The sequence below is a fragment of the Trichosurus vulpecula genome, chromosome 8, assembly GCF_011100635.1.
Source record: "Trichosurus vulpecula isolate mTriVul1 chromosome 8, mTriVul1.pri, whole genome shotgun sequence".
In the NCBI taxonomy this organism is placed as follows: domain Eukaryota; kingdom Metazoa; phylum Chordata; class Mammalia; order Diprotodontia; family Phalangeridae; genus Trichosurus; species Trichosurus vulpecula.
In genome coordinates, this window is record NC_050580.1 from 107739301 (window position 1) to 107753651 (window position 14351).

Consider the following 14351-nt stretch of genomic DNA (forward strand, 5'->3'; position numbering starts at 1 on the left):
GCCTGCCAAAGATCTAAGCCCAGTTCGGGTTGGGGGTTCTTGGGAAGGAGCAGTGCTGGTGTGGCAGAGCTGGCACCTCCCCCCCAAACGTGGAACATAGAACTCTGTAATCTACAAGCAGTCGTACCCCACTGAAAAACTCAAGGGTCAAGTTAGTTGGCTGGGAATATGGCCAGGCAGCGAAAACGCACCGAGATTCAGTCTCAGACTTTGCATTCTTTCTTTGCTGACAAAGAAGACCAAAACATAAAGACAGAAGAAATTAATAAAGTCAAAGAGCCTGCAACAGAAACCTCCAAGAAAAACAGGAACTGGTCCCAGGCCATGGAAGAGCTCAAAAAGGAGCTGGAAAAGCAAGTTAGAGAAGTAGAGGAAAAATTGGGAAGAGAAATGAGAAGGATGCGAGAAAACCATGAAAAACAAGTCAATGACTTGCTAAAGGAGACCCAAAAAAATACTGAAAAACACACTGAAGAAAACAACACCTTAAAAAACAGAGTAACTCAAATGGCAAAAGAGCTCCAAAAAGCCAATGAGGAGAAGAATGCCTTGAAAGGCAGAACTAGTCAAATGGAAAAGGAGGTCCAAAAGACCACTGAAGAAAATACTACTTTAAAAATTAGATTGGAGCAAGTGGAAGCTAGTGACTTTATGAGAAATCAGGATATTATAAAACAGAACCAAAGGAATGAAAAAATGGAAGACAATGTGAAATATCTCCTTGGAAAAACCACTGACCTGGAAAATAGATCCAGGAGAGATAATTTAAAAATTATTGGACTACCTGATAGCCATGATCCAAAAAAGAGCCTAGATACCATCTTTCAAGAAATTATGAAGGAGAACTGCCCTGATATTCTAGAGCCACAGGGCAAAATAGAAATTGAAAGAATCCATCGATCACCTCCTCAAATAGATCCCAAAAAGAAATCTCCTAGGAATATTGTCGCCAAATTCCAGAGCTCCCAGATCAAGGAGAAAATACTGCAAGCAGCCAGAAAGAAACAATTTGAGTATTGTGGAAACCCAATCAGAATAACCCAAGATGTGGCAGCTTCTACATTAGGAGATCCAAGGGCTTGGAATGTGATATTCCGAAGGTCAATGGAGCTAGGATTAAAACCTAGAATCACCTACCCACCAAAACTGAGTATCATGCTCCAAGGCAAAATATAGATTTTCAATAAAATAGAGGACTTTCAAGCTTTCTCAGTGAAAAGACCAGAACTGAATAGAAAATTTGACTTTCAAACACAAGAATCAAGAGAAGCATGAAAAGGTAATCAAGAAAAAGAAATTGCAAGGGACTTACTAAAGTTGAACTGTTTTGTTTACGTTCCTACATGGAAAGATGATGTGTATGATTCATGAGACCTCAGTATTAGGGTAGTTGAAGGGAATATGCATATATATATGTTTATGTATATATATATGAGTGAATGTGTATGTATGTATCTATGTGTATATGTATGCATGTGTATTTAGGTATATATATATTTGTGCTTTTATATATGTATACATATATATATGTATATATATATACATATATATATATATATGTAAAAGAGAGAGAACAGACACAGGGTGAGTTGAAGATGAAGGGAAGATATCTAAAAGAAATAAAATGAAATTAAGGGATGAGAGAGCAACATACTGAGAGAGGGAGATAGGGAGAGATAGAATGGGGTGGGTTATCTCGCATAAAGGTGGCAAGAGGAAGCAGTTCTGTGGGAGGAGGGGAGAGGGCAGGTGAGGGGGGAATGAGTGAGCCTTGCTCTCATCAGATTTGGCCTGAGGAGGGAATACCATACATACTCAGTTGGGTATCTTACCCCACAGGAAAGAAGAGGGAGGAAGATAAAAAAAATAAAAGGGGGGGATGATGGAGGGGAGAGCAGATGGGGGTGGAGGTAATCAAAACAAACACTTTGGAAAGGGGACAGGGTCAAGGGAGAAAATTCAATAAAGCGGGATGGGTTGGGAAGGAGCAAAATGTAGTTAGCCTTTCACGACATGAGTATTGTGGAAGGGTTATACATAATGATACATGCGTGGCCTAGTTTGAAGTGCTCTACTTCTTAGGGAGGGTGGGAGGGAAGGAAAGAGGGGAGAGAATTTGGAACTCAAAGTTTTAAAAACAGATGTTCAAAAACAAAAAAAAAATTTTGCATGCAACTAAAAAATAAAATACACAGTCAATGGGGCACAGAAATTTATCTTGCCCTACAAGAAAGGAAGGGAAAAGGGGATGAGAGGGGAGGGGTTGATAGAGGGGAGGGCTGACTGGGGAACAGGGCAACCAGAATATATGCCATCTTGGAGTGGGGGGGAGGGTAGAAATGGGGAGAAAATTTGTAATTCAAACTGTTGTGAAAATCAATGCTGAAAACCAAATATGTTAAATAAATAAATTTAAAAAAAAGAAAAAAAAAGAAAATATTCCATTGTTGGTGGAGTTGTGAACTGATCCAACCATTTCTGGAAAGCAATTTAGACATCTGCCCATCAGTTGAGGAATGGTTGAAAAATCTGAAAATGAATGTAATGGAATACTTTTGTACTATAATAAATGATGAACAGGTAGATTTCAGAAAAAAAAAAATAAAAGTTTGTTACAACAGTGTTGAAGTGCACCAGGAGGACACACTGCACAGAATCAGAGGAAAGCCATAGAGGCAAGAGTAGCAGCTTGGAGTATAACATTTTAGAAAGCAAAAGAGCTAGGATTAAAAGCATAAACAAACTACCCAGCAAAACTGATTATAATTCTTCTTTGGGGGAAAAGACATTTAATCAAATAGAGAACTTTCAAATATTCCTAATGAAAAGACCAGAGCTGAATAGAAAACACAAGATTCAAGAGAAACATTAAAGAAATATGAAATGGAAATAATAAGGAACATAAAATTTTTAAACTGTTTGCCTTCCTATGTGGAAAGATGATACTTATCCTATGAACTTTAACCCCTATGAACTTTATTATTATTAGGGCAGTTAGAAGCAGTATAAAAAGACAGCATGAGTATGTGACAATTATGTTGGGATGATCTCCAAAAAAAATGAAAGAGTAAGAAAAAGGGATGCACTGGGAGAATGGGGAAGGGAAGGTATAATGGCGAAGTTCTCACATAAAAGAGGCATACGAGGAAGAACTTTTAAAGTAAAGAGGGAAATGGGAGAATGGGCAAAGCTTGAACCTCAATCTCATTAGAACTGATTCAACGAGGGAAGAACATATTTAATTAGTTAGATATAGAAATCTATCTGATACAGTGGAGAAATAGGAGGGGAAAGGGATAAGACATATGGGTGGTGCTGGTAAAAGAGAGAATGGATTGAAGGAGGTAATGGTATGAACTCAAACTGATTTGAGGATGGACAGGTTAAAAGAGAGTGAGAAGGATAAACATAACAAAATAGGATGGAGAGAAATACAAAGTAATCATAACTGTAAATGTGAATGGGATGACCTCACCCATGAAACCTAAGCAGGGAGTAGAATTGATTAGGAACCAGAATTCAACAATATGTTTTCACAAACAACACTTGTACAACAGAAAGACACAAACAGAGAGTTAAAATAAAGGGTAGGGGCAGAATCTATTTTGCTTCAGCTGAAGTAAAAAAGGCAGGGGGTTGCAATCATGATCTCAGACAAAGCAAAAGCAAAAATAGATTTAATTAAAAGTGATAATTAAGGAAACTCCATTTTGATAAGAGGTACCATAGACAATGAATATGAAAAATAGTAATTTTCTTTGATAAAGACATCAATTCTCAAATATTTATAACTGAGTCAATTTAGAAAAATAAGAGTCATTGTCCAATTGATAAATGGTCAAATGACATGAACAGGCAACTTTCAGAAGAAGAAATCAAAGCTATCCATAGTTATATGGGGAAAAAATGCTCTAATCACCATTAAATAGAGAAATGCAAATTAAAACAAGTATAGGGTACCACTTCAGACCTACGAGCAATAACAAATCCTGGAGGGGTTGAGGGAAAATAGATACACTAACAAACATTTGGTGGAGTTGTGAACTATTCCAACAATTCTGGAGAACAATTTGGAACTGTGTCCCAAATGCTATTCACTGTGAATTCCCTTTAATCCACTAGTACCTCTGAACGGTCTGTATCTCAAAGAGATCAAAGAAAAGGGAATGTGACATATATGTACAAAATCTATTTGTATCAGCTCTTTTTTGGTGGCAAAGAATTGGAAATTAAAGGGATATTCATAAGTTGGGGAATGGCTGAGCAAGTTGGGGCATATGATTGTGATAGAGTACTATTGTGCTATAAAGATACCCTATCAACAGAACTCTCAATCCACTAGATGTTTTAAGTATTAGTTAGTTTTATACACATCATTCAACTCTGATTTGGCCCTTAAGCTACCAATGCTCAGTGTGCTATAAGGAATGAAGAAGGGGGAGTTTCAGGGGGAAAATGGTAATACATGTACAGACCGATACAAAATGAAGTGAGAAGAAATGGGAGATCATTATGCACAGTAACAGCAATGTTGTAATGATGGTCAACTATGAAAGACTTTGCTACTTTCATTGTAGGATATTCCAAGACAATTTCAAAGAACTCAGTGAAAAAATGTTGTCTATCTCTACAGCAGAAGAGCTAATGAACTGAGTGCAAAATGAAGTGTAACTTTCTTGCTTTTTTGTGATATGGCATATATGTAAATGTGTTTTATATTATTTCACATGTATAATTGATAATATTTTGTTTGCCTTCTCAGTTGGTGAGGGAGAGGTATGATGAAGAGAGAGAGACAATTTGGAAGTAAAAAATTAATAATAAATTAAAAAATAGTTACAAGAGTATTTAAAATTCATGAGCAAATAGAACCCACATATCATAATTCAAGAAATTATTAAAGAATATTACCAAGATATATTAGAATAAAAGGGCAATATGAACATATAAACAATCACTGAATCACCCCCTGAAAGAAACCCCAGAGTGAAAAATCTGAGGAATGGTATTGCTAAAATCTAGAATTTATAGAAAACAACAGCAACAAACTACTGTAAGCAGCCAGAAACAATTCAGATACCAATGGATCACCATCAGGACAATACAATTTAAGAATTTTTAATAGAAAGGAGTGGAGAACATGGAATGAAATATTATGAAAGGAGAAAAGAAAAAAGGCCTTCAAGCCAAAATTCAAAGGAGAGAGTAATAAAATGTAAAATTAAACAAAATATTAAATTACAAAATAAAATTAAAAGCTATTTTTGAAGTAAAAAATAGACTATTACCTAATTTGATAAAAAGAAGAAAGAGCAAAACTAAACTATCAATATCAAAAAGCAAAGAATGAGAAATTAAGGAGTATTTTAGAAACTATAAACTATATACCAATAATTTCAAGAATTATAAATGAAATAAATGAGTATTTACAAAATATAAAATATCCATATTACCACAACAAGAATAAAGGGGAAAAAATTGCTGGTCAATGAAATTGAGCCCTTTTAAACATTCTTCTTGGGAAGAAAAAACCTGGACCTTTACCAGAACTTTTAAATGCATATATGTGAGTCTAGAGGAAAAACAAATTAAATGCTAAATAAAAGTGTACCATCAGAATGGTCTTTATAAGGATGAACTGTTCATATTTTAATTTGAGGGATATGTTATTTCAGAATCCTACTGTCACAATATGGCATAGACATATTCATCTGAGCCATAATGCCTATAAACATTTTTTTTTTGCTGTTTTAGAGTTACAATAAGAAAAAAAAAAACCTGGATAAGGATACATAAGGGGTAAATGTGGTGAAAAGATGGGAAAACTTGTTTACAAACACAATAAGGTTGTACAAGTCAGTCAATAAATATTTACCAACCACCTATTATATGCCATGGACTCTGCTAAGTACTAGGGATACAAAGAAGGGGAAACAACTACCTATACATTATATATACATATATGATATAAAATATATTTTAATATTTTATATAACATATTATTAAATATAAAATTATATATATGTACATAATATATGACAGATTATAGGTAATCAACAGATGGGAGGCAATACAATTAAGGATCATCACAGATGTCTTCCAGTAAAAGGTAGAACTTTACATGGAACTTGAAGGAATCTAGGAAAACCAGTAGCAGAGATGAAGATGGAGAGAATTTTAGGCATGGGACACAGTCAATGAAGATACCTGTAGTACAGAGATGGAGTGTTTTAAGGAAGGAAGTGCCAGGAAGCCAGTGTCATTAGATCACAGAGTCTATCATGTGGTATTAGAAGAACAGAAAAGGGATAAGGGACAGGTTATAAAGGTCTTTGAACATCATAGAATTTTATATTTTATCCTGGAGGTGATAGCCCCTGGAGTTTATTAAAAAGGTAGGGGCAGTGTAACAGGGTGTGATATGTTGAGACCCACACTTGGGGAAGATCATTTAGAAGGATAAACGGAGGATGGACTGGAGTGTGGAATATATTCAACCCAACGGGGTAAAGATAGGGATGGGGAGAGACCAAAGGATCAGAATTAAGGTGATATTAGTTATAAGGAGAAAAAAAAAACTCTAAGCTTATAGAGGGAATAGTGAATTGAACATTAAAAAGGAAAGAAAAGAAGAGTGACAACTTGAAATAAACAGAGAATAAGGAGTATAGAGAAGAAAAAATAGGAAAGAAAGAATAGAAGGAAATAGGCAATTAACTATCATAACTGTGGATGTGAAGGAAAAAAAAATTTGTGAAATAGAAAAGTTTAGCATAATGAATTAGAAAGTAAAATACAACGATATGTTGCTTCCAAGAAGCACACTTGAAACATAAAGACTCAACCAGAGTTTAAAGCCCTGGTAGTTCCATAATGAAATAAGACTTATTTCCTAAGTGCTCTAAAAAAGTATTCATTTGCTTAAAAATAAAGAGGAAAGGGATTGAGCAAAATCTGTTATTCCTCAGATGAATATCACAGATAAGAGCAGCGATTATTATTTCAGACAAAGAAAAAAAACTTTATTAAAAACACAAAGAGGGAAACTATATTTTGGTAATAGCATAAACAATAAATTGATTTCAATATTTATATATATCATAATGGTATAACTTCTAAATATTTAAGGGAAAAAGTAAATGAATTGTATGGACAAATTGACATTAAAATTGTATTATTAAGAGACTTCAGTTTACTACCCACAGAACTAGATAAGCTTAACCAAAAATTTAATAGGAAGAAAGTTAAAGACCTGAATAGAATTTTTGAAAATTATATATGATAGAGATCAGAGGAGAGAGGAGAGGAGTGGCTATATTTCTTTCTAAAACACTAAGGCTTAAACCCAATTCGCTCTGGATCCCATGGATTGGATAACAATGTGTCCCTCCCCAAGCACCAATTAATCATTATTTTTTGGGCTCTCCTGGCTCGGAGTGAATGTCAATAGTAACTTTCTCTTTTGGCTAGCAACCTTGAGAGTCTTCTTCTGCCAGTTTGATTTTTCTTTTTTTTTTTCTTTTTTGATTAAAGGGGTCATCTCTTGACTCACTTCTTAAAGAGAACTTTTTTTCTGAAAGGGCTTCACCTCACCCAAAGTGAGAACCTAAAAATAACTTAGCTTAAAAGGGCCAGTCTCCCACTGCATCCTGGGCTATCTCCAGTCATCCTGATTGATATGTGTCCACTGGACCCATATGGCTCTGGAGAAGAAAGTGAGGCTGGTACTTTTAACAGTATGCCCTTACTTAAAGTGAATTGCAAGTCATATCATCATCTCCTGGATGTCATGGTCCTCTTCCAGAAGGACAAACCACAACAAACCCCAAAATATGATAGAAAAGAACATATATTTTCCTTAACTAGATACTCATATTTCTAAAAAGGGGGAAAAAACTAATCATGTATTAAGACAAAAATGCTTATAGACAAATACAGAAATATTACACATATCCTTTATTCACCAAAATGCAACAGAATTATATTGAATCAAGACCAAATAAAATATTAAAAATAAACTAGAAAACAATGTAATCCTAAAGAATTGTTTTGTCAAAGAACAAGTCATAAGAATGATGGGTGACTTCATTAAAGATAATGAGAATGAGACAAAGCACCAAAATTTTGAGTGCAGCCAAAGTAGTCCTTAGGGGAAAATGTAAACCACTAAGCACTTTTATTGATAAAAAGAGAAAGAATGAATTTACAATTTAAAATGTTAAAAATGTTAAAAAAACTAAAACAGAGCAATTAATGTCAGAATGGAAATCCCAAAATTCAAAGAAGAGAGTGATAAAATATAAAATTAAACAAAATACTGAATTACAAAATAAAATTATAAGCTATTTTTGAAGTAAAAAATATACTATTAACTAATTGGATAAAAAGAAGAAAGAGCAAAACCAAACTATCAACATCAAAAAACAAAGAATGAGAGATTAAGAAGAAATAGAGTATTTTAGAAGCTATAAATTATATACCAATAATTTCAAGAATTATAAATGAAATAAATGAGTATTTACAAAATATAAAATATCCATATTACCAGAACAAGAAAAAAGCATTTAAACAAGTGAAATTCAGAGGAACAAATTGAGTAACATAAATGAACTTCAAAAAAAATCTCAAGAATCAGAAAAATTCCTAAATAAGTACTGCAGAACATTCAAAAACAGTTTATTCTAACACAATATAAACCATTTATCAAAATAGCAAAAGAAAGGATGCTACCAAATTCCTCCTATGGCAGAGATATGATCTTGATACATAAACCAGGAAAAATAAAATAAAATTCAAAAAAAGGAATGAGGAAACTCATATTTTTCAGTCATTTTTCATTTGTGTCTGACTCTTCATGACCCAACTTGACATTTGCCTGGCAAAGATACTGGAATGGTTTGCCATTTCATTTTCCAGATCATTTTACAGGTGAGGAAATTGTGGCAAAAGGGGTTAAATGACTTGCCCGGTGTCACACAGCTAGTAAGCATCTGAGGCCAGATTTGAACTCAGGAGGATGAGTCTTCCTGACTCCAATACTGGCAGTCTAACCACCATGGCACCTAGCTGCCCCCAAAACTCTAATGAATGTTGATGGAAAAATTTAAAATAAGATATTAGCAAAATAGTACAACAGCACATGAGAAAGATTAATTAAGTAGCTAATTAAGATAAGATTAAAGATTAAGATAAGATAAAGATTAATTAAGTAGTTGAATTGAAGCCAGGAAGGCAGAATTTTTTGAAATATATTAACGATGCCAAAACTTAATTTTCCATATTAATAATACATTTAAAATAGTTACTTGAATATATCTATAGATGCAGAAAAAGCTTTCAACAACAGATAACACCCATTTATGTTTTTTTTAAATTAGAAATCATAGTGATAAATGACTTGTTACTTAAAATGAAAAAGTATACATTTAAAACCAAGAATTACCATTTTATCTAAAAGAGATTAACTATATTCCTTTCCATTGAAATCAGAGGTGAGAAAATTACGTCCATTGATACCACTTCCATTTGACAGTACTGGGAATATTGAATATAACAATGACAAGAAAAAGAAATTGAGTTAATAAATATATGTAAAAAATATTATTTTTGCAGATACTTACAGAACTCAAAACTGTCAACTAAAAAGGAATTCAATTTTCAACTAGCAGGTTATAAAAACAACTAACACAAAACATTAGTATTTTCACATAATGCTAAGAAAACCCAGCAGGAAAAGCTAGAAAGGGAATTTTCATTTGAAATGCCTACTAAATGTACAAAACTTTTGGGACTATGCCAACAGAGATACATACAAGAACCATAAAAATTCACCTACAAACCACTATTTACAGAAGTACTATTAAATAATTGGGAAACTATTAATTGCTCAAGGGTAGGATGAATCATTATAGCAAAAATGACTTTCTACCTAATTATTTTACTTATCCAATGCCATACCAATCTAAATACCCAAGAATTAATTTATAGAACTAGAAAAATAATAACTAATTCATTTGGAGACAAAAATATTGGGAAATAAAGGGGCTTAGTGGCAAAGCTCAAAGTGTTCTACAGAGCATAATTGTCAAAACAATTTGGTTTAAAAAGAGAGAGAGATAGTTCACTGTAAGAGCATAACTAAATAACATTTAGAAGGAAATGTATCTTGTACCCTAGTACTTAATAAACACAAAGACACCAACTATTGGGATGACTCATTTGACAAAAACTGCTGGGGAAATTGCACAGAAGTTGAAAAAAAGAGAGATTTAGACCAGCATTTCACATTTTATACCAAGATAAGTTACAAATTGATATGAGATCTAGATCTAAAAGTTCACATCATGAAAGTATTAGAGAAAATGAAAAAAAAATGACTAGCAGATCTATGGATAAGAGAAAATTTTATGACTAAATCAGGAATAGAGAAAATCACAAAATTTTAAAAAGTTTTTGTACAAATGGATCCAACAAATCTACAACTGAAACAGAAACAAATAACAGAGAAAAAATGCTTCAATTTTCTTTGTGAAAAACCATATTTCCAAGGTTTAAAGAGATTAGGGGTTAGAATGAGAGGAAAGCAACTTTTGATCACTAAAAGAAATAGAGAAGTTTGAGATGTGCAACAGATGGTAAATGATGCAGATGCTTTCAGCTGAGGTCACTTTATTGTTAGTTTTACTTAATTGTTTTACTTTGTTACAGGACATATTTCATGGAGTGAGGGTAATCTGTACATTTTTATTATAATGCAAACACATCAATAAATCCTAAATCTGTAGCTACATACACACATATGTGTGTATGTGTATATGTGTACACACAAAGGGAGTGCCTTTTAATTAGAGAATCATTGAAGAAATATTGACATATAAATGTTATGCAATACTATTGTGCTGTAAAACAGGCAAATATGAAGAATTCAGATAAACAAGGGGTGATAAATGAACTTATGCAGAATGAAATAAGCAGAAAAAGAAAATCAATCTATATGAGTCGCATTAACATGTTTTTTTTTCAAATGAAGCTGAATATTGAGAAATTATTCTGATCTTTCGTGATCCCAGAGATGAGATGAGGGAGTATTTTCTTTGGCAGAGAGTTGGAAGTTACGTGTTTTATATACCACCATATGCGTGTATTATGTCGATTAACTTTTCTTGATTTTTTTTATAGAAATGACATCTCAGTTAAGATGAACAAATAGGAGGTATTAGCGTAAGTGCCTGATATGTTAATGCCACAACAATGTTGCTAGCAGCTGCTGTGACTGCGCAAGGCCAATAACACTAGCACACAGAATGGCTGCTAGCAAGGTTCTTTTGATGTGCTTGGAATCAAGAAGACTCATCTTCATGAGTTCAAATCCATCCTCAGACACTTAACATTTACTGGGCAAATCACTTAACACTGTTTGCCTTAGTTCAACTGTAAGTTGAGCTGGAGAAGGAAATGGCAAACTACTACAGTTGTTATTTGTCCTTTGTTCTCTAAGAGGACCAATGCAGTTTGTTTGTCCTTTGTTTTCAAAGAGAACCATGACATCAGGAAGGTGATGCCATGACATGCAAGTGAATTGGATGTAAGTGAAGGAGGGCTGTGCAAAGTCACCAGCCTCCCTTTCACCTCTGGAGTCATAGAGGTCCAGTGGCCAGATATAGATCAGGACAATTGGAGACGGCCCAGCATGCAACTGATATTGGAAAACTGAAGATATGAATAAATATGAGAAAACCAAATGTATGATAAAGAAATGCCATGGATTAAAGGAACCTCAGGCTACAACCCCAGAAAAAGAGAAAAATTTGAAAACTGTCATAAGTGTGATATCATAAAAGAGATTAGATTGGTCAAAAGCATATCAAAGACATCCTAAAATTACAAAGGAAGAGATAAAGAATCAAATTAAATTTTTTTGCGGGGAAAGAAATCATGGAAGAATAAACAGTCTAAAACAGATGCTGTAATCTAAACACTAGCTCCTTGTTGCCTCATTGGTGGAGCTGTGAATTGCTTCACGCAGACAGGAAAACAACTTGATACTATATTAGAATGGTCACTGTTTATGGCCTTTGATCCAGATATGTTACCACTTGGTATATGACCCTTGGAGATCAAATACAGTTGGAAAAGTTCCCACACAAAACAAAGTGTTCATAGAAACATTTTTGAGGCAGCAAAGGGGAATGACACCAAATTATGAAACATGAATATAATACACGATGATACATTACTGTATCCCAAGAAACAGGAATGTGAAGAATTTGGAAAGTCTTTCTTATAAACTAATGTAAAGGAAATCAGTTAAATCAAGAGACTTTAACGACTACAGCAATATAAAGAAAATAACATTACAAAGGCGGGAGGGGACGAGGGCGAAAGGGGACCAGGACCAGGGCTGTGTCTGGAGCCTCGGCGGCAGCCGGGGGTAACCGGCGGGACTGCTGCCCCCTGAGTTGGAGGAAGATGAAGAACGGATGTCCTTCCCGTTCTCCGCCTTCAAGAGGAGTTGGAAGGTGAACAGCACCGACTGGGATAGCAAGATGGGCTTCTGGGCGCAGCTGGTGCTGAGCCACGGCAGCCACCAGGGGACGGTCCGTCTGCGCCTGCGCGACCTTCAGGAGGCCTTTCAGCGCAAGGTGAGCATCCTTTCGGGTTGGTCGTGGTGCTCCAGGACCTGCTCCGCTGAGAGGAGCAACAATGGGAGTCAGATTTCATGGCCAGTGTAGATAGCAGCTGGATTTCATGGGAAGTAGGTGTCTTCCTGTTGAAGCTTCTCAAATGGACTCTTTCTAATGTGCTAGGGGACAACAAGGTCCCTGCTGAAGAGGTGCTGGTGGCTGTGGAGCTGCTTACGGAAAAAAACAGAGGATGTCTGTCATCTGTATCAGAACTCTCCAATCTCCTCTCATCCTGTGGTGGCCCTGTCTGAGTTGAGCACCTTCTGTGCTAGTTCCTGCCCAGATGAGTGAACCTTCTTTTTGGTGTTGCTCCAGCTGCAGAAAGAGAAGTGAGTCACTGTTTTAGAGCAGAATGGTGAGAAGATTGTGAAATTTGCAAGAGGGCTACATGCTAAAGTCTCCCTGGTAAATGATGTAGATGTGGGAGTGTACCAGTTGATGCAAAGTGAATGGCTGCTCTCACGAAAGGTGGAGTGTCTTTCCCAGGAAGCAGAGAGATGTAAAGAAGACGCCTGATAAACATGCCGAGCTGGAAAGAAGCAACTGGCGCTAAGGCATCTCAAGTCTAAGCTGAGGACAGAGAAACGAATCGAGGCAATACATGCCAAGCTGGACACAGTACAAGGCTTTCTGGATCGGATCTATGCTTCCCAAACAGACTAGATGGTTTTTAATGCCTATCAGACTGGTGTAGGGGCCCTCAAACTTTCCATGAAAGACATCACAGTGGAGAAAGCAGTCTGGTGGACCACTTCCAAGAGCTCTGTCATACCCAGCATGAAGATTCTCAGACTCTGGCTGGGGTAGGGATAAATGGCTTAGATAGTGACAGTGAGGATTTGGAGAAGGAACTGGATATCCTCCTCCAGGACACCACCAAAGAACCTCTGGATCTGCCTGAGATCACCCACAAGCCATTCTTCTCCACCAACGTGCCTAATCCCAGCATTTCAGATGCTGAGCTTGAAGCTGAGCTGGAGAAACTGTCCCTATCAGAAGGAGGTTTGCTTCCAAGCCATGAATCCTCCAAAAGACAGCTGGAACCAACTCTCTAATGCTATCCCAGGACTTCCACATTAAGGAGACATCAGGCGTATATGTTTGTACATAGTCATTTAATTGAAAAACTCAGAATTTGATGGGATGGGGAAGAAAGACTACTCCATTTAGCTGGATACTACCAGTTACTACAGGACAGAAGTAATTTCTGGAAGTTATGCTCCAAAGGCTTGCTCCCAGCTGGTGTCATGGACATATCTGTCTTCTCATCTTTATAGTGCCACATTCTATGATGTCCTGTATTTGACCCATTGTTCCATATAGCCTGCAGTCCTTGACTTTGGCCCACTTATGTTTGTCTTCATTCATCAACTCCCACTAGAATTTTGTTCCAGCCAACAAAGGTGAGAGATTGCAGACAGTTTTTCTCCTATTGGTTAGAGGGACTTGTCATCTTTACCTGTAGGTGTTTAAAAGTTTACTTAAGCAACTTAAACCCACCCATTTCCATTTTCACTGGTGAGGAGAATCAGACAAATTTTATTCAAAGGGACTTAACTGCTGCTTCTTCAAGGAGAAAACAAACAGTGCAAAAATTTCTGCTCTTTGTTATCATCGCATCAAGTTTTTAGACCCAGAAATTGTCACCCTTGAGTAATTCAAGATGGT

The 14351-nt window shown here is 35.6% G+C and overlaps 1 pseudogene; it reads left to right on the forward strand.

Moving 5' to 3' along the window:
* Window positions 1-13772, forward strand: part of LOC118829596 — a 32727-nt pseudogene extending 18955 nt beyond the window's left edge.
* Window positions 13773-14351: the final 579 nt, after the last annotated feature.